Raw genomic sequence first — 20,715 nt, 5'->3', positions numbered from 1 at the left:
AACTGAAATCTCGTAATTTATTCAACATATTAACAATAAGCTGACCTTTTCCCTGAAGAGATATATTTAAATTGTTGAAGATTAATAAATTCTACCGTATCCTACCTTTTGTAATATTGCAACTTTCAATTCCTGAACCTTTTTACTGCGATCTTCACCAATAAAACCATGGTATCTGTATGTGTGGACTAGTAATGACGCATTATATTATGTTTTCCTCTTTTTTTTAAACTTTTGTGGCATGTAAGTATTGACTCCAGCTGCTGTGAAAAATAAGCATTTTCCCATGCAATATTAAAAGAATTTGCCTGATGATCACTTTTCCTCTTTTAGATTTCTCCATTATGTAGCCGTAAATAGGCAAAGTGAAATAGCTACTGATCATACACACTATACCAGATAGCTGCGTGGACTACCCCCTACCAATAATAGGTTTAGGCCTACGACATTCGGACGTACGTTTGCGGCGAGCTGTTAGATGGCTCTCCCGCTCCGAAGGAGCGGCCGCGCTCAATGAGCGCCGTTTGTGCAGGCTTGGTATAGAGTATAGATCGGAGTCACCCGAACCTCAGTTCAGCGAACATGCGAAAACAAAACGAGCTGGTCGCTTTGAGATCAGTGCCCTAGTAGGAGAATTTGGTATCGAACACTTCATTAGGAAAGAAGAACATGTATTTTATCAGAAAGGAGAATTTTTCATTTGAAACACTTAAAATGTTTACAGTTACTTATTATGTGTACAGACTCGTAAAGCACGCACTCATAATTTATTTTAAGTTTGTGCTGGCATTTACATTCTTCATTTGTTAATATCAACTTTTAATTAAATCTAAAGCATCTTAATCCGTTTTGTGTAAAGATCAGAGGTACACGAATTCCGAGTAGTATGTAGCCATGGCGACTAAAAATATTATGTGGTGCCTGAATGATTGTTTATTGAGTTCAAGATTTTTTAGGATTTCGATTTCTTTTATGTCACTACGGCTAATGTCAACAAAAACGGTTGTCGGAAGAAATTCGAATGTGTTTCTTAGATTAATATTGTTACATTTGTCGCTCATCTCAACATACTGTCTTCAGCGGAGGACATAGAGCGTCTATGAGAGAGAGTGTTTGCATTGCATAGATATTTAATAATGTTTAATATATTTCAGTAAATTTATCTTGTTATTGTTAGCTCGAATGGTTTTCGCATTGTTTGTGTGGGCAAAATGTAGTGGATTACAAAAATAAAGGGTATGGCCCCTGAAAATTTTTAGTTTTGTCTGACCGTTGTAAAAAATTATGCTTTATTGCTTATAAATTGTCTCTAAATAAATACTTCGTTGTTATTATTATTAAATTCAAATGGTATTTTGTACATAAGTACTATTCCTATTTTTCACCGACTTATAGACGCAGGTACACGAATAGATGTGAACACACGGTACTGGAGCGTGCGGGGAGAGACCGCAGCGTGAAGGTAGTATGATCGAGGTACACCTAACTTGTATTCAAAGTAACCAACGCAGAAGTCTAGTAATAACCCATACACAGTGTCTCTACAGTATCAGGTGCCAGACGGCACAAGCGCAAGCGCAATACAAGCTATGGGTAAACTCCAGAAGCAACAAACACCATGGCTGGTATGCATAAAATTGAAGTAAATGCTATTGCTAAGGTTTTCGTAATATATACTACGGTCTTTATGTACGAAAACGCGTAGTAAGTTCTTTCCTGCATAGCAGAAAGTTGATCTGGAAGGTCGTGTTTAGCTTATGCTAGAATTTGTAGTTTAAACCACTATTTATATGCATAACAAGAAGTATATACTTCTACTTCTAAGTGTAAACTAAGAAAAATCGTAGTCTGCCCTGTTTGAGACTTTATTAGCTCAGCACAAGCATTTGTACGGTTTAATGGCAGAATCCATGCAAAGAAACCTACAAGAAAAGACGAGAACCATCAGATCGTGATTATAAGAAGTTGTATAGGTTTCACAAATAAAAAATGTTATATGATCAGTTTTTGTAATGGACTACCGAAATGTTGATTTTGAGATAACTGGAATTCTGTCAGTTGATTTCTGTTATTATTACTTAAAATAATATACTTTTAACAAAATGATTCTATCATATATTTATAATACATTTAATTTACGTGAAAAAACTCCGTGTGCGTACAATATTTTAGCTTACGTGTAAATTTAATGATTAACATTTTGGGCCTGTTTAATTTATGCCTGATTTCTACTTCACTTTACTTTTCATGTTATTTATTTCCTTCATAATTTGCTTTTCGTCAATTTTTTTCTTGCTGTAAACTTTCGACTTAACTTTCATAGCCTGGATGGCTTTTTCTTCATCACTTCTTGCGGCAGGAGTTTGCGACTTGTTTAATAATGCTGGGTATTCTTTTAATAGATTAACAAACAGCAGTTGTTCTCATTCTCTCTCTTCCACACTTCCCACTTCGTCGTAATTGTCCCTTTTCTTGTTAAACTAACCAGATTTTGAGGATATCAATCAATTTTTCCACCAAGAAATTAACATAGTAGTAGTAGTATTTTTAGTAGTATTTATTTATTTAACCTGGTAGAGATAAGGCCGTCAGGCCTTCTCTGCCCCTCTACCAGGAGATTCCAACTATAATATGAAGAATAAAATTACAATTAGTATTAAATTTACAATTACAATTACAAATAAAATTACAATCAGTATTAAATTTACAATTACAATAAAAATCAAAATACGAAAAGATCACCTGACTAATTAAAGCTAGATAATTTATTATAGCAAAACAAAGAATATTTTATATTTACTGAATTACAAATTAAACCTAGAATAACAAAATTGTATAGTGATGAAATTATTGGGTATTGAAATATTTTGTGATAGATTAAGGAAACTATTTACAAGAAATCAATTACTGACCAAGTGCCTAGTACGTTTGCGTTTGAATTCAATTTTATTTCGACAGTTCCTGATGCTAGCAGGTAGCGAATATCAGAGTCTTGGTAGGGCTATTGTGAAAGAGGATGAGTATGAGGAGGTGCGATGGGCTGGTATTGTTAGTATTGTTTCATGACGAGAGCGTGTGTTCAGATTATGGTGGGAAGAAAGGTAAGCGAAGCGAGACGACAGGTACGAAGGAATAGAAGAGTTCAAGATTTCGAAGAGAAAGAGAAGTGAATGTAAATTTCTTTTCTTATCTAGTTTAAGCCAACCTGTTGCTTCCAGGGAGGGGTAATATGATCATATTTACGAACATTGCTTACAAAACGTACACACAAATTATGAATACGTTGAAGTTTCGTTTTGTTGTCGCTGAAGAGGTCAGTCAGTGAAATGTCAGCATAGTCAAAATAGGGAAATACAAGCGTCTGCAGAAGGGACTTTTTTAAGCAAGAGGGGAGATGAACATTTATCCTCTTTAGCACATGGATAATAGAATATACTTTTCTGCAGGTTTCTGTGATTTGCAAGTCCCAGTTGAGATTATTATCCATGTGAATACCAAGATTTTTTACTGAAGAACTGAATACATAAATACATGGAAGGCGAAAACTAAGGAACTTAGCGAATACGCCCGAAGTACTGTCGATAATCGGTATAATCGAATACTCTTGATAGTTTATATTACTGCCGCGGAGTACATAATTCGTAGTAGTAGTATCGGGTTTATGCATACAAAACGAAGTATGTACTTCTACTTCAAGTATCTTCTACAGTCAAAGCAAAAGGTAATACTACAACTTTATGCTTTCTACCAAACATTTTAAAGATTCTTAAAACATCAGTAATATCATAAATGCAGAAACAATGTCCCCTGCAAGTCATTGCTGCTCGTGCGCGGGAGGTGTTTCCGCCTGGTCCGAACATATGGCGTTCGCGACCTTGACGACCATTGGCAAAGTCGGGCCAACAAAGAAAAACATAGCAGGCACCCACATGAAGTGAGCAAATTGTGATAAAACACCCACCACGTTTATTGTCATTCGACAGACGTGAAGTAATGCTGGTCGGCATCAGCGGTTCAGACCGAGTTTTCTTGGGAATACAAAAGCGGCGCGGCGCGATGCAGCCCTGATCAATTGTTACAATAAAACACCATTATTTACTGTCTGTGACAGGACAAAGCCCGAATTACAATAGGCAGTACAAAGAGCTGCTCATAACATAAAAATGAAAAAAGAGCTTGAAACAGGCAAAAATGCAAGGAAAAAATAAAAAAGTAGATAAGTAGAGATACAGGAACATCATTTTATTTTTACTTCAATTTTATTGTACCTAATTATTTGAATGTATTTCACTCCCACCCCCTCTACTAGTAAACTTCCAAACGTTCACCACACAGAACCAAGCGTATACAGTCAAAGTCGCCTTACGGTCATAGTAAACACAAACCGTAGGGGAGAGTGCCCGAATATCGGATGGTTCCCTAATATCGGATAGTAGTGGTTCTCATCCAGTAATTGCTAGATTCTAATTGTGAATGCAGTTACTGCTTCCCCTTGCCTGTCTACAAGGTCATCGTGCGTTTCGTTGTAGTAGAAAGCGTGGTTGAGTGTCAAGCGGGTGTTTTGTGTGAGCCGAGGTGAACAATATTTTACAGAAGTCACTGCATCACTTGTTTCAAGGCAAATGTAAGCAACTATTATGTTTGTATTGTACATAGCCATGAAGTTAATGCTTCACATATTCGCATTTATTACGATTCAGTGTTAAAATCGTGTTAGTTCGAAAATTATACCGCGTTGTACTTAATTATGCTTGGGTTCCTAAAACCGGATAGTGTGTGGGTTCCAAATATCGGATATCTGATATTAGGGTTACATCGTCTCTCATACGTTACATTTATTTTACACATGTATTTGTCAAAAGAAAGCACCGGTAATGGAAAAAACGAGATACAGAATCCATAATGCTGGCAGTAGCTGCAATTAAAGAAAAAAGCATGGGCTACTTAAAAGCTTAAAAAATATACAAAGTTCCGCGATCAACGCTCGAGGATTATGTAAAAAATAAAAAAAGATGTCCAGGCACTAATAAATACGAAATTGGGAAGAATATGTGCTTTGGGGGAAGAGTTGAAGGAGCAATTAGTGGAATATTGCAGAATCATGGATATCATGGAGTAGATATTTCGGACTAAGACAGACTTATGTAAGGCAACTAGCATTTTATTTGAATGTTAGGGACGATATCGATCATTCATTTCTTTGTCAAAAGGAGCGGCAGGAAAGAAATGCCTGCAAAATTTCTTAAAATGGCATCCGACACTTTCTCTGCGAACGCTGGAGTCGGTTTCATTAGCAAGAGCCAAGGGGTTTTCACGAGAAAATGTCGGTGGATTTTTTGATATCCTACAACCCAAACTTGAAAAGGTAGGATTCAATCCTACGAAAGGTATTCAACGTTGACGAAACGGGGATCACAGTTGACCAAAGTCGACAACCAAAGGTTATTGGCGCTAAGGAAAGAAAAAAAAAGTTGGAGCACTTTCATCCCAGGAAAGAGGAGCTCTCATGACAGTCGTGACATGCATGAACGTTGCCGAATTGTTTGTTCCACCTCTAATAGTTTTCCCTCGCAAAAACATGAAGGCTGAATTGCTGAATGGTTGCGCTCCAGGAATTGTCCAAGTTGTCGTCCATTTCATGGATCCAGATACATATTTTCACTGCTGGTTCAAACATTTCGTTGACATTACGCAACCAATCCCAAAAAATCGTGCTGTTTTGATTCTGGATGAGCTTGACAAACATTGGTGTGATCCATTTGGCCAGAGAAGACGGGTATATCATCGTGTGCCTACCTCCGCACACAACCCATAAGTTACAGCCACTTTGAACATATGTTCCTGTGATTATAAACCTTTAAAGTGATTTTACAAAGTGTTCACATTCAATGACTACGCTAATAGTGGTTACAATTCTTAAACAGTTTTATTTTACATTTTAGATCATATCACATGACTCGCAGTGATTTAACCTAACATAGCATGTAAATCATAGATCAACCTAAGTTAAGTCCAAGCAACCACACTAATATGACCCGAAAATTACCACATTAAGTTCCATCTAATAGGCAAGGTTTTCATCATATTAATCTAACTTCACATCTGAACATGATACACAAGTATCGAAAACGTTAATGAAAATTTATTTATTTTATGATAAGCAAAGGCGGTTTTGTACACATATAATTATAGTCAAACATTAATAGCTTATCGGCAAACTTCAACATGAAATTGATTAAATAAAAGGGCTTTGTTAATTAATTGTCATGTGATTTCCCTCTTTTCTACGACCCTACAACAAAAACCACTTGTACGGACAGTAGATGGCATGTCTGAGTAATTTTATCTTTTCGGATCGGACAGAAGTGAAGATTGAATTTACAGTACGTAAGGTACTCTTTTATAGAGTAGGTACAGAATTATTTCAACATGAGTTACTAGTACGAAGGACGAAACTGATAATTGGAATTAGGTACAATAGTCTATAGTGCCACAATATACAAAAAAGAACTGTATAGAAATGAACGGCCACCATTTTCAAAATAGTGTTTAAATATCTTCATTCTCTATATTGTACGCTAATGTGCAGTAGACAGTGTAATGTACACTGCATAATGAATACGTCCGCATGGATAGCTCAATTCGTGAGTAAAAACATTCATTGTTAATACAATACTGTATAGTGATTAAAGAAAAACCTAATGAAAATTATCAAACTCAAAATCGCAATATTTCCTAGTTTACGTAAATGGATGAACTACTTTTCTTCCCTCCTATACCTAGTAAAGTAATTTGTTTGTATTTTACGCCAGTATCATCGAACTTCAGTCTTAGAAGGGGGTAGCAAACGCTGTTTCCGGTTCACAACCGCTAATCCAAAGGTATAGCCAGGTTAATATTAGAAATGTTAGTAAAAATAAAATGATGTTCCTGTATAAATATACTGTGTCCCGCTTAGAGGGATCGAGAAATAAATGCAAACCATTTAAAATCAGATGAAGATATTGTTTTGATTTACATCTGACAAGATGCAGAAACTGTCCAAGTTTATGCACCAATGGTTTAAAAACAATTGCATGTTCATGCGCATGCACACTGACGTTTATCGTGGTAACAAGCCTGGCGCCATTCAGTAGAACATTCAGTCATTGGACCATTCTTCTTCATCGAGGCGACGTCATAGGGAATGTGTATCTGGAAATGTTGCAGAACGTTTGTTGTTGATCAACTCCTCCCAGAATCAGTTTTTTAAGCAACACTGGGCTCCACCCCATTACTATGGAGCAGTGCGTGGCTTCTTGAATGCAAACTTTCCCAATAGGTTGATCGGAAGGGGAGAACCCTTGCCTGGCCACCTAGGTCAACCGACTTGACGCCCATTGACCTTCCTCTGCGGCTTTGTGACAAGTGTTATGTACCAACGTGATACAGTTGACACTTTGGAAAAACTGAGACAACGCATTATAAATGCAGCTACGCTAATCACTTCACAAATGTTACAGAACACTTGGCAGAAGGTTGAGTACCTTTTAGATGTCTTCAAGGTAGCTCGAGACGCACACATCGAGTTGCACTGACCATTTTTCGAAACTCGGAGAGTTTTTACATCAAGTTATGTAAAAAGTATGTAACTAAACTATTATTTACACTTGAAATTATCACTTATTTCTCTATCCCTCTAAGCGGGACACGGTGTACAAATGAAAAACAAATAAACAATGAAAAAGAATAGATACATGTATAGAATATATAGAATAGATATAGATATAGATAGATTTCGATACAGGCTTCAGTTCCTTTGTGCATATTATCGCACTATAGACTATTGTACCTAATTCCAATTACTAGTTTCGTCCTTCGTACTAGTAACTCACGTTGAAATAATTCTGTACCTACTCTATAAAAGAGTACCTTACGTACTGTAAATTCAACCTCCACATCTGCCCGATCAGAAAAGATAAAATTACTCAGACATGCTATCTACTGTCCAGGGTCGTAGAAAGGAGGGAAATCACGTGACAGTTAATTACTTAACGAGGCCCTTTTATTTACATTATTTTAAAGAGTTCTATAATATTACGTAGAAGTCCAATTCCTGACAGAAATAAATGTTCTCAGAAAAGAGCTAAGACAGCCCACCCACTAGCATTTACAGGGCGGCGAGCAGAAGCGAGTAGAGGAAACCGGGATGCGACGTAGGCAAACGGACGACAGTACCTATACGAAAATATGATTCAATACTGAAATCTTTTCGTCACTGGAAAACGCGAACATATTTCTGGAACGTACTATATTCACTAACTCAGCACTGTTTAATGTGACTGTAAGGCGACTTTGATTGTACACGCGGCCTTGGTTCTGTGCGGAGGACGACTGAATGTTTACTAGTGGAGGGAGTGGGAGTGAAGTACATTAAAAACTCAGGTACACTAAAAATTGACGTAAAATAAGATGACGTCTCTGTAGTAATTTAAAAAAATCATAAAAAGAATAGTAGGTCTAATAGTAATATTATTATTTCAAGAGCCGCAATAAATGTCTTTGAGAGCCGCATGCGGCCCGTGGGCCGCGTAGTGATCACCACTGCAGTAGACCGTTGAATATTTTATACAATAAAAGTTGCTCAGCAAGTAATCTGCGACTGGTAAGAGATATTAAATTAAATTCAGTAAGTAGACTGTTGTACGAAATTTTATTACGGATATCATCTTGAATTCGTCCTTTTTTTCAATTTCATTACAATGTGATTTACAAGCGGGAGACCAAATTACCGGAGTTTACCAGTTCGGTCCCATAGTCAACAATATATACTAGTTCGGTCCGGAGCCTAGAAGTAAATAATAATTAGGTCCTGGGTCATTAAGTTAACAGTACTAGTTCGGTCCCAAATCAAAAATAGAGCAGTACTGGTTGGAAATCAACATTTTCTTTCCCATTCTATGCACACTTGGAACTGTCATAAGGCAAGGATGGGTAAATTCGTGACACGAGACAGCAAACTACAAGATCAACATTTTCCTTCCCTTCTCACTATAAACAACACTTTCTTTTTGTTCGGCCACCTTTGTGAAAATCCTACTCTGAGAGGATGAGAAGAAAGGAGGGAGCACTCCAGGCAAATATGCTTGATATCGGTGCGACGGATATGACGTCAAACTACACCTTCTATGTCCCATAATCCTCCGCGAAATACCACCAATCGCCAAATATTCAATTGCTACTATCGGTTTCAGTCATACGTAAACGGTTTAGAATGGATGTGGAGGTAACAGGAGTATTAGCAGATTATTGTATCAATGTAAATTTCACTGTATATTTATTAAAAGCGTAACGGTTGTGACATGGACTGAACATTTCATTTCCACATTCTTTCTTTTATCAAGAAGGATGTTGGCACTCCTTCACATGTTAAAGCATAGGAGAGACATATCAACGGACATATTCTACATCTGAGCCGAGCAGAATACTAGCATATTTTAAAAAAAGTAACACTTGCTGAACTTGACTACACTTTTGAAATATTCACAACACGAAACAATTTATAATCGTAATAATATGAACAAAACAGCTGATAAACACACCGGAAAAAGAGATGAACTATGGGTAATTTGACGGCCATACTAATACACCTTTTTGGTTCCACCGTTTGAAGCTTATGGCCCAGGGTTGATCCTACTTAAAGAATGTTTACCAGTGACTGAAATGAGAGTTATGAAAACAAGTTCGAATCGGTATCACTACCAACATCAAAACACGTCAGTATCGATATCATACCAACATGAAAACATGTCGGATTCGATACGACAGCTAGTTCATAATATATACTGTAATAGTCAGTCTGATATAGTCTACAAATAACTAGACTCTTTGATATAGGCATAACTTGTCTATACCTGCATAGTTCGGACCGAATTAGTACTGTACGTTTATGAACCCCGGACCGAATTAGTACTGTATATTTCAGCTGGGTATGTGATGGTACCGAACTAGTATGCACCCCAAATTACTGAGGCATATTATACCAGTACAACAAAATTCCGGGGACATGTGAAATTACTAGGTTATAGTGAAATTTTCTTACATCGAAATACGTTATTTTTCTAAAGAAAAAACATTCTTGTTTATTCACCTTTACTTATGCTGTAAATTCCCCATATTTTGCATTATTATTATTATTATTATTATTATTATTATTATTATTATTATTATTATTATTTTCGGATTTCCCCAAAGTAACATGGTTCTCCGTTATGTCCACAAAAGACACTTTTCTGGGACGATACTTCACGCATAGGCGACAGTCCTATCGGATTATTATATAGGTTCCGGCGAAATATTATTTAAAGGGTTCAGAACCATAGTGGGCCAAGCGCCATTTACTAAAACCGTAAAAAAGGGTTAAAATGAAGTTATTGCCATAATTCAATGGGAACTTATAGCAAGTAATATAAAGGATGCACATTAAAACTAAATGATATGTCAATATACATTAAACTATGGTATTCACTCAATTTTAACCCTTGCTTTCTCGGTTTTTAATAAATGGCACTTGGCCCACTATGGCTCTGAACCCTTTATTTAGGATTAGAAACGAGGCGGATCGCGGATTCCTCTTGGAATTGTATTATCCCAGCATTAGACTGGGACGAATTGCGAAAGCACAAAAAACCTAAGAGAGGACAGTCGGAACCTGGAATCATACATCGGATCTCCTGCACTGAGATCGCTGACTCTACACCACAGTGGTCAGTTAATAATAATAATAATAATAATAATAATAATAATTATAATAATAATAATTATAATTATTATTATTATTATTATTATTATTATTATTATTATTATTATTATTATTATTATTTCGAATATTAATGTGCAAAACAACAGCACAAAGCCAATTACAGTTTAGCATAAAATAAACAATAAAACAAAACAGAACAAATGATTATGAGAATGAATGACAGAAATGGCAGTGAGATGAAATACAATCAATGCAATGGTCAACATTAATCATTCACCAAATGCAGATAATAAAAGGTATTAAATAACAAGTAATGATATATCATGTATAAGTAAAATCAAATCAGATCTTGCAAATTAGCACTTTTAATACATCTGGCTATCGGAGAAAGGGATTTAAATAATTTAGTGAAGAAAATTCTTTGACCACGAAAACCTTTCACGGGAATTCTAAGGTAGGTGTTATGACTGTATAAAAGAATCACAATCAATGACACCATTAATAGCATTATCTCGAATACAGACTGGCACAGTTAAAATATTTACTAGATAGTTCATAATTTAAAGAAGAGGAGTTCGGAACAAATCTGAACGCACAAAGAGAAATGAATTTTCTTTGGATATTTTCTAGTTGAAGTAATAGAGTTCCACGCAACAGATGCATATTCTAATTTAGACCTTACTAAAGCATAATATAATGTAAGTAGTGTATCAGGAGAGGAAAAGGAATAAGTAATAGACCTAATGAGACCAAGCATTCTTAGAGAATGATTAAATAAATGATCAACATGTTCATGAAAGTACAATTTAGAATCAAGATATATACCGAGATCCTTTATACAGTCCTTCCTGATTATGGCGGTATTCGGTAGCGAATAGTTAAACTTTAATGTAGTTGTCTTCCTAGAGAAAGAGATAACGCATGTTTTAGAAATATTAATTTTCATACCGTTATAATCAGACCAATGTCGAATGGCATGTATATCATTTTGAAGTAAATAATAATAATAATAATAATAATAATAATAATAATAATAATAATAATAATAATAATAATAAACTGACATGTGACTAGGCTATATTTGCATACGTTGCCATTACTTAAGGACGCCATTAAGGAACCGTGTAGTTAACTACTCATACAACAGGCGTTTTTACTGTACATTAAGCTTATATGGGCATTAAGATAACGCTGTTAACAACAGGATCATAAACAGAGTATTCGGTGATTTGAGACAACGGTTATTTCTACGTCACCTCAAAGTTCTTTCATTTAAACATCTAAGTGAAACTGAAACATTCTTATTTAAATACTTATCGCAAATCTGGGTTAATATTATGTTTTAATTTATACATCCTAAATGCAAAGAAGTCACTAAATATGTAGTAAAAAAACAGTGCGATGGCCGGGAATCGAACCCGGATCAACTGCTTGGAAGGCAACTATGCTCACCATTACACCACCATCGCCACTTGATTTACTTTCTTTAAGAAGTAAAGGAAACCGACTTCAATTGTAACGGAACGCTTCTTCTGACGTAGCTAAATTACCAAGTGAAAGGTTCATAGCAACACCGATTTATATCGGTTGTATTCACCCAATGGCTATTACCTACGTTCTTATGAATTCGCATCTTTTATAAATTAAAAAAAAACATAGGTCCATTCGCAGCACACTGACTCTTCTCTGGATACGATGTAGTCTTTTTATTAACCCATTAAAGCCCAATTTATTTTCTAAATTGTATTTATACTGTATGCTCCTTGGAGATTAATTGATCATAACTTTCTAACAGTTTGACCGCTTTTTATGACTCAAGGATTCATCAGTTCATCTTAGAGCAATCTGACATAATATCAGAAAAAGAAAGCGAGAAAAAAAATAGTATAATGATAAATTTTCAAATTAGCAAAACAGGTATCACACTGGGGTGCATGTACGGTCTCGACAACAGTCAGGCATGCCGTACCACCGGTTATTTAACATGGGCCCACCCCATCCAAATCCACAGAAAAGTAGTACACCGCAGCGGACCTTACTGATCTTTGCATACATGTCCCTGGCCGTTTAGAGCCAGCTCAGCTCGGTCCTAATTTTCGTCTTGTTCTTGTAAGCTATATAATTATATCTATCTATTCATCTGTCTGTCTGTCTGAATAGCAGTCGTCGAGCATCAAATGATGACGTTATAGACATAGTTATTATAAACATATTACATATAAAAAAAACTGAGAAATATTTACAGATGACTCAAAGAATTCATTAACATTATAAAAATCGATTCAAAATTAGCCACCGCTTAAGAGATCTTCCAAAAACTTTGTCATGGTGTACGTTTGGATTTACTTAGCCTACGATTGGGTTCTATCAAATTAAAATTCATCCTAGTGTTACATTGACGTATGTCAGCCAATTTACTGTAATCAAATTTAATTTAACCTTCATAAGGAATTTAAATATAAATATGTTAATTACAGTCAGAACTTATTTCATAAAAAGAGGTCGACAATGTGCATCAAAACGTGAACCAGTCAGAATACGAATAGCTTTTTACTATATACCAGGAACTTTATGAACACCACACTACTGTTTCCCCAAAAGAGTAACACCATAAGCAGGGTTGTAGTCCCAAACTTTACAGTGCCGGACCTCTTTATGTTTTTTAACCTTTGGGACAGGGGGAAGGTTTGGACGCATAAAAAATAAGACAAAGAAAGAAATGCTATAAAGTAAGACTGTAAGGAGAATGCAAGGCAACATCAATCAATACCTACTCCATTTAGCTTCTGAAGCTCAAGTAAACCGAAATAGCCACTGTAAGGGAATCATTCTGCGCAATGTAATAAGCTGATATAAATTTCGATTTTGGTGCTTCACGGTTGGCTGCACTCGTTTATTCGCCAACATTTTCAATTGTTTGCTTTTCAGACGTTTCAATAATTTCTTGTGCTTTATTATGAGCATTGGATTTCTTGTGTTCAATGATTTTTTTTCGTAGTGACTTAAGCTGATCTGATCTGATCTGATCTGTTCGATCCGTAGTAATTTACTGAATATGAGCGCCATTCATTAGATACAGAAATGCACTCTTTTTTAATGCACCTAATGTAGTTACTTCATGACACACTTTACAGCCTAGCTTACATTACTTACAATCAATCCACGGGTAAGCTTCTTTTTTTCTTGACCACATATTTTCTTCATTCCATACATTCGGCCACTCACTTTGCAGGCCGACTTTTTGGCTTTCACTATTTTGAACATTATGACGTTGAATATTTTTCGCAGTCATACTGTAACAGTATCTCTGATTGAATTACTAGGTTCATCAAATAGAAGTGATGAGCTTGAGATATCAACAATATCAGGAGAGGAAGCCTTTGTAACTCCACTAGTAACAGCAATGGCACGAGAAAAGAAAGAAGTTAATGTTTTTGTCTATGTTTATTTTGTTCCATATTTACTGAAAGACAATAAGTAAAAAAAAAAAAAATTCAAGCAGTCTTTTAGTCACGTTACAGCCAGTAAATTAACTGTTTAAAATTCACTTCGTAAAATAACTGGGAAACAAACAACACATTTCGGTAAGTAACACCATAGACAATCTCCTGTATCGTACAAAGACGCGAGAACTAACGAAATACCATACGAAACGAAAGTGAATTAAGAATGTGATCATTTCGCGCAGGCGCACTAAAGTTTAGTTTGGTGGTTGTCCCGTCACTGATTCTTCTCCCATTTCTCACCACACACCCCGTCTACGCTACTAGTGGTCTCGCGACCCTCTACTTCCGACCTTGTTCCGATTTTCTAAAGGAAGCACAGAAAATATAATCACTAAATATTCTGACATTAACTAAAATATCGTTAGCTGGGAAAGTATTGTGATGTCAAAACAGATTTTAAAATTTCAAATTATTGCCGGAGCTACGCTCCACCTTCGAAAACAGTGTCGGAGCGTCGCTCCACTCCGCTCCGCCTCCACCACATCCCTGACCATAAGTCAAAATAGTATTCAAGAGTGCATAATAAGTTATTTTCAATTATTGTTTAGGTAACAGATTTTTAAGTACCTCAATACATGAATAATGCTGGAAAGCCTAGAATAAACAGAATCAATCTGAGGCTCCCACATCAATTTAGAATCCTACACAATACCGAAAACTTTAACGTTATGTTGAAAATTATCATTAATATTTTCTTTCAATGAAACTAAAATCTGTTTAGTTTTCGTAGTATAAAGACAAAAACCAATTACTGAAACCATTTAGAAATTTCATATGTATACTCTGACATAAATCGAGCTGAAATTTCAATATCGTTTCCAGAAGAATAAAGGGTTGTAACGTTGGCAAAGAAGACAGATTCGCTACTTACGAATAGCGTAAGAACAGGATCATAGAGTATTCGGTGATATGAGGCAACGGTTATTTCTACGCCACTTCACTGTTCTTTCATTTAAAGATCTAACAGAAACTGGAATATTATTTATATATTCATCGAAAATGTGGGTTAATATAGTCTTAATTTATACATCCTACATCTATATGCAAAGAAGTTAATTAGTACATATGTAGCAAAAAAAAAAACAGTGCGATGGCCGGGAATCGAACCCGGATCAACTGCTTGGAAGGCAACTATGCTCACCATTACACCACCATCGCCTCTTGATATACTTCCTTTGAGAAGTAAAGGAAAGGTATTTAATAGTGGAACGCTTCTCCTGACGTAGTTAAACCACATCATTCTCCCAAGTGAAAGGTTCATGGCAGCATCGTTTTATATAAGTTGCATCTGCCTAATGACTATTATCTAATTTCTTATAATACGCATTTTTTTTAAAACTAAAAAAGTAGGTTCAGTGGCAGCACACTACTGATGATCCTTGATACAGTGTAATCTTTTAACTAACCCTTTAAAATCCAATTTATTATCTAAAGTGAATTTATTTATGCACCTTGAAAATTAATCGGTCATAACTCTTTAATCCTGGCTTAGTTGCCTCATGAGTGATGTCTTATTGTTGTAATTTATGAGGTTCAAATCTCTCTTAGGACAGTTGACTAAACAGCAATAACTCTTTAACGGACAGACCGAATTTAGCAAAAAAAATCTAAAAATATCAATTAGCAAAACAGATATAACACTGTCAATATACAGGCACGCCGTACTACTGTTTAATTAACCTGGGCCCACCCCATCCAAATCCACAGGCGAGTAGTGCACCGCAGCTGGTCTTACTGATCTCTGCATATAGTATGTCCCCGGCTCTGCAGAGACAAGATCAGCTCGTTCTTAGCTGTTGTTTCGTTATTCTTGCAGTTTATATAAACACACTTAAGAATAGCGTAAAAACAGGATAATAAGCAAAGTATTCGGTAAAATTAAGCAACGGTTATTTCTAGGTCACCTTTACATTCTTTCATTTAAAGATCTGAATAATCTTATTTATTTATTTTTATTACTAGTACGTCTGAGATGAATACAAATTAATAAATACAAAGAAAGATAAACTAGCCCACTCCTGAATGAGTAAGACTCGTACTCAGGAGGGGATTCCAATACAAACAAAACCAAATTAAAATTGAAAGTGAATACAGATTAAAAAGTGTTTAATATGTTAAAACCTAAACTATAAATCCAATACAATTTTTTTTATTTTTTTTTTATTAATTTGGAGAGGATTCGTGGTTAAAATAATATTGGAATAAAATTTGTTTAATAACCTGGGACCTTGACTCGTGCTATCATAAAAAGCTGCATTGGTTTTACATTTTGGTTCACACAAACGCAGAGAATTCATATTTTTAGTTCTATATTTATGTATATACCATTCAAAGTTATTAAAATTTCTATGAAAATATTTTAATAAAATAAAATAATACATTTGTTTAATATCGAAAACTTTGAAGTGTTTAAACAACAATTCAGTTGGGTAATCTTTCTGCTTTTTTAAACAAATTTTAATACTTTTTTCTGTAGTAAAATTAACGGATAAATATAAATTATAACTATATTGATAGAAAATCTGGATTAATAATCTGCCTTAATTTATGCATTCTATTTCCAAAGAAGTCACTACATACTTAGCACAAAAATAGTGCGATGGCCGGGAATCGAACCCGGATCAACTGCTTGGAAGGCAACTATGCTCACCATTACACCACCATCGCCACTTGATTTAATTTCTTTAAGAAGTAAAGGAAACCGACTTCAATTGTAACGGAACGCTTCTTCTAACGTAGCTAAACAACAACCCAAGTGAAAGTTCACAGCAAAACCGATTTGTATCAGTTGCTTCCACCCAATAGCTATTATTTACTTTATTAGGAGTTCACATTTTTTTATAAATCAAAGACAGGCCCTTTGGCAGCACACAACTGTTTACTGGTTACTTTGTAATCTTTTCATTATGGGCCGTATTCATAGACATTTTTAGCGCGGGTTTCCGGTGGATGATCAGCGTTTTTCGTATTCATAAACCAGTATTAGCGATAGGATATGATTTGAATTCTGTACAAGTAACCAGTTGATAGCCGGGGCTATCTTAGTACGCTCGTAGCGCGTGCTGCGAAATGTCTATGAATAGCACCCTAAATGTCTCTACCAGTTTTGCCGATTACTTCTTTGCAATAAACTAATCATATCAATATCCATGTTGACAGAAAAACTCCGATAAATCCTTATCGAAAGCAATGATTGCAGAATGGCTTGTTGTCTGTGTCAACCTTGTGAGTTTTAAAGAACAGAGAGTTTGTAATTGATTTTTAAAGGAAAAGCGCGAAATGTGAATGAAGAAAACTTTATTTTATTTATGTAGGACTTCAATTTTATTTCAATTGCCTTAGGTGTTTTATTTTATCGTATTTTACACATTCTTCTTCCTCCCTCTCTCTCCCTTTCTCTACCTCTCTGTCTTATCTCTATTTCCCTCCAATTCTCTCGTGCTCTCTTTCTTTTTTTGTAGCTTATTTCCCTCGACGAAATTTATGCAAAGTTCATACGTGAAAATGTTCGAAGTCTATGACGCCAGAGATACATAAAGTGTACAAGAAAAGAAAATTAAAGTTACGTTTTTGAAGGTACTGAATAAGTAAGAATTTCAAGGTTGAAACTCTGCCATTTATTTAAATTAATACTTAGCAATTTTTTTTTCAACATAGAAATATTGTCCTGTAATTATGATCCAATAACTGACTTAAACTAAGTCAGTTTTTGCTACTTAATTTTTAAACAGTGCCCAATTAGTGTAACTTTTCAAATGATGTGACCTGGGTTAGGATTTTTATGTGCACACCTGTTCTTTGTAGGGGAAATGAGAGATATTGAAATACAGGGACATCATTTTATTTTTACTTCAATTTTTATTGTACCTGCGTTTCTAAATGTACTTGACTCCCACCCCTGTCACTAATGTCCTTGCTAACGTCAGTCACACAAACTTACGGCCGCTGTTGCTAGCAGTGAAATAAACAGTACAAGGTACAGTGTGTTTCAGAAATATGTTGCATTTTCTATAGAAGAAAGAGCTTATATTATTGAAGTTTATTTTCACACAGGTATTGTGTGTAGCATAACTGAATTTATCTGTGTGGACTGAGCACAAGTGAAGATTAGAGTTACCGAAAGTACGGTACCCTATAATATGGTACGGTACTTAACAGCATTATTTAAACAAGAGTTTTGTTTTACTGTTTGTAGGTATGAAGGACGATGATGGAAACTGGAATTACAATATGACCGAATGTGAACAACAGTTTTTTTTTTCCACAATTTCCTGATTATATCATTACGGAATATTTTCGTAGAAATGTCATTAATCTGACAGATAAATTTAGAGCAACAGAGTATACAGAAAGAAAGAAAAGTGTAAGATGGCCAACAAAGGTGACAGAAGATGTTGTAGATGATGCTAGAGAAAGGATGCAGCGAGGTCCTAATAAGTCGGTCAAGAAGCTAGCTGTAGAAATTGGGGTTTCTTACGGAAGTGCTCACAAAATTCTCAGGAATAAATTAGGTTAGTAATATGCTGAGTAAAGTAGACATTACATAATGAATATAACCGCCTGAAGAGTTGAGTTTGTGAAAAAAAAAAATTGTTACTATTTTACTGCTTTTTGTTAAAATACTGTAAAAGTAATGATCAAACTGAAAATCGTAATAGTGTATTTCCCTGTCACATAAATGGATACACTACTTTTCTCTCCTCCTATAGCTAGTAAAATGATTTGTTTACATATTGCACTAGCAACTCCAAATTCTTGTAATGGAAGGGGGTAACAGTGTTTCCGAGTATAGCCAGGTTAATGTTAAAAATGTTGGTAAAAATAAAGTGATGTCCCTGTATATGTATAAGCTGCGGTTTGTTTACCAGCGTTTCTCAAACTATGGTCCGCGGACCACTTGTGGTCCTCGAGGTCTGCCCTTGTGGTCCTTCGAAAAAAGGCAGAAGAAAAAATAAAATTCAAACGAATTGCGTATCACTCTAGGCTATAGCTGAAAATCTCAGAGTTTGGAAATGATACATGGCAATCGCCTTTCATTTTTTCTCTCAGTACTGACATTTTATGAAATTTATGACTCTATCCGTCCATGCTGACTTCCCACTCTACTCTCAACAACAGAAGAGGGATTTAAAGCACTATGAACGTGTTGTTTCTCGTCATCTTTTCCCTGCACATCTGGCGCGGCGCCTGTAACCCAGCCAGGAACTACCGAACTACCGAACCTTTTCATGTATGTATGACTTTCTTAATAGTTATGCCGACATCCAGTCTGCACATTGAAATGGTCACGTACTGTACATCGTACACCAATAATACAACTCTGAGGTCACAATTTAAAACATTTTCTGAGTAAATATGAGGAATTTTCATGAGTTTGTGATCCCTTTCATTGCGATATTGAAAATAAACTTTCGTTGAGTGAAAGAGAACAGTTAATTTAATTCTCGAATTACACCGGACTTAAAATGAAATTTTAAGCGGAAGGTATGGTTAATTTCTGGACTGCATCACAAGTGAAAAGTGAATACAGTGAACTGTACAATGGTGCTTTAGAGATTATAAAATTCAGTTTGCTTCTACGTATTTGTATGAGAAAGGGTTTTCATCACTAACTCTAATAAAAACAAAGTAGGCTACCGAAATCGACTTGATGTACAGTACGTGATGATCTCCGACTTAAGCTTACCAGCATACGTCCAAATATAGAACAATTGTGCAAGAATCGGCAGGCTCATCCATCTAATTAATGGGAGTACCAACATTTATTTTTTTTTTAGTTAATAAGCTAAAGATTATCCACACTCTTGAATCATTGAAGAAAGAAAAATGAATTTTCTTCTATTAACATTAGCTTAATTAGTTAAATACTAATAAGTATAAAATTAATTTAATTTAATTTAATTTAATTTAATTTAATTTAATTTAATTAATTTAATCAATTAATTATATTTTAAAATATAAGTATATTGATATTAAAATATGCTACAAAAATTATAAATTTGCTTTCGAAGGGAACAGAGTAAGGTCGTCCGCGGAACTGTTCTGGCTAAAAAAGTGGTCCCCACTACAAAAAAGTTTGAGAAATGCTGGTTTACAGCAATCATCGCCGGGCGCACGTCGCGCGTCGCCTGGAGTTGCTAGCAGTTAAAATGAATGCGCACGGTTTCTTTACAGCGATGATCGCCAACGTAGATCGTTGGACGAGACGCAGATCGCTGGAAGTTGCTTCTGAAGCAAATTCAGAACGCACATCACCGCATACATATTCAATACCGGTAATCGATATTTAGAGAAGGCCATATAGAAATAATGAATCGAGCTATGGCAGCAAAACAAATGAGAACTGACAGCGATGGACACTAATAAAGAAACCACTTCCTGACGATCATCGCTAGCGTTTACAATTGCCGGCAATGTGCGTCTGTCGATGATCGCCGTAAACAAACCGTAGCTTAAAAGTTTCCTTGA

The 20,715-nt window shown here is 35.4% G+C and overlaps 1 protein-coding gene and 3 non-coding genes across 6 annotated transcripts in view; all 4 read right to left on the bottom strand.

Moving 5' to 3' along the window:
- The window catches only part of LOC138713342 (BTB/POZ domain-containing protein 2-like), a 332,232-nt gene that overhangs the window by 143,307 nt on the left and 168,210 nt on the right, over positions 1 to 20,715 (bottom strand). The gene's annotated exons all lie outside the window — the stretch shown is intronic.
- On the bottom strand, positions 12,139 to 12,210 carry TRNAG-UCC (transfer RNA glycine (anticodon UCC)). The gene has a single exon. It is a non-coding gene; the product is annotated as a tRNA-Gly (tRNA).
- On the bottom strand, positions 15,334 to 15,405 carry TRNAG-UCC (transfer RNA glycine (anticodon UCC)). The gene has a single exon. It is a non-coding gene; the product is annotated as a tRNA-Gly (tRNA).
- On the bottom strand, positions 16,843 to 16,914 carry TRNAG-UCC (transfer RNA glycine (anticodon UCC)). The gene has a single exon. It is a non-coding gene; the product is annotated as a tRNA-Gly (tRNA).

The sequence above is a fragment of the Periplaneta americana genome, chromosome 14 (assembly GCF_040183065.1).
Source record: "Periplaneta americana isolate PAMFEO1 chromosome 14, P.americana_PAMFEO1_priV1, whole genome shotgun sequence".
NCBI classification, from domain to species: Eukaryota; Metazoa; Arthropoda; class Insecta; order Blattodea; family Blattidae; genus Periplaneta; species Periplaneta americana.
This window is presented reverse-complemented; position numbering and strand designations above follow the sequence as displayed.